Source organism: Octopus bimaculoides, chromosome 3 (assembly GCF_001194135.2).
Source record: "Octopus bimaculoides isolate UCB-OBI-ISO-001 chromosome 3, ASM119413v2, whole genome shotgun sequence".
NCBI classification, from domain to species: Eukaryota; Metazoa; Mollusca; class Cephalopoda; order Octopoda; family Octopodidae; genus Octopus; species Octopus bimaculoides.
In genome coordinates, this window is record NC_068983.1 from 87400435 (window position 1) to 87401812 (window position 1378).

The following is a 1378-nucleotide window of genomic DNA, read 5'->3' on the forward strand; positions in this document are numbered from 1 at the left end:
ATCACCATGTCGCGCACACATGGTTGTGATGCATGTGCCTGGTGTACCCTTATCAGACGGGTAGTCATGATGGGTATAATGGGCTTCGTATATTTTACCCCAGTGTCACTTTGATGGCATGCACTGCTCTCTCACTCAATAATAATAATAATAATAATAATAATAATAATAATAATAATAATAATAATAATAATAATAATAGTAGACAGGAGGAATAGGGAAATGGTAATGGGGCTGTTAAGGATGAGGAACAGGAACGTTATACAGTGAACCCTGATACTGTGGTGGGTGGACATGCAGGGGGATTGAACCAACTAGATAATGAATTGCTTGAAATTCAAGGACGACTCACCGACTTGATGAATGCTCCAGAAGAAAAAATCCTCATGAATATGAGAAAGGTAGATAGGAGTATGATAAATAAAGTAACAAAAAAGATAAATACTGTCATACCATATACCCAGACGGAGGACATAACACAAACAAGGAACCTTCTCCAAGCTATTGCGCTACTTGTTGAGGAGAAATTACAACTTACGAGAACAAAAAATGGTGGAGCAAAAGAACCATGTTGGAAATGACGCATTGACAGGGACAAAATGTGGGCAAGGCAAGATCTACGAAAAATTGAACATTGGTTAAGAGGAAACTGGAAAAATGTGAAAAAGACCGACCAAGAAAAATTAGAGAAGAAATATAGAATACAGAAGAACGGTTTTGATGCAGTAATAGAGCAGTTAAAACAGAGGATCATGGCAAAAAGCCAGAAGATCTGAAGATTTGTGAACAGAAGTAAGCAGTTCGAGGAGAACAGATTGTTAAAAAATAACCCGAAGCAATTCTTCCGAACATTACAAGGAGACAATGGAGAAAATGTTGCTCCTGATGCAAATCAAGCCAAGGAATTCTGGAGCGGATTATGGGGGAACAGTGTGGTTCATAAAAGGGATGCAATGTGGATAGGAACTATCAAGACAGAAGTACAAGGAGGAAAGAAGCAAAGGAATATTGTCATAAGCCCGAGTGATGTGAAAGAACAAGTGGGTAAAGTGCCTAACTGGAAAGCCCCCAGACCAGATGAGTGATAGCTTATCTCCCTTGCTTTTTGTTTTCTGTATGATACCCCTGAACTTGGTACTTAAGAAAATGAATATCTATCAAGTTTAATTCGGATTTGCACAGCAAATAAAGATTTAGTGCTCATATTGTCAAATAACGTCTCTGTATAAATTGAATAAACATCGATATTTTTATTTAGTGGAATAACGAAATTAAGAAAGGTTGTTGACTGACCCGGCATTTTATACACACACGCGTGCGGGCGCAGGCGCATCTTCTGTGTGTGTGTGTGTGTGTGTGTGTGTGTGTGTGTGTGTGT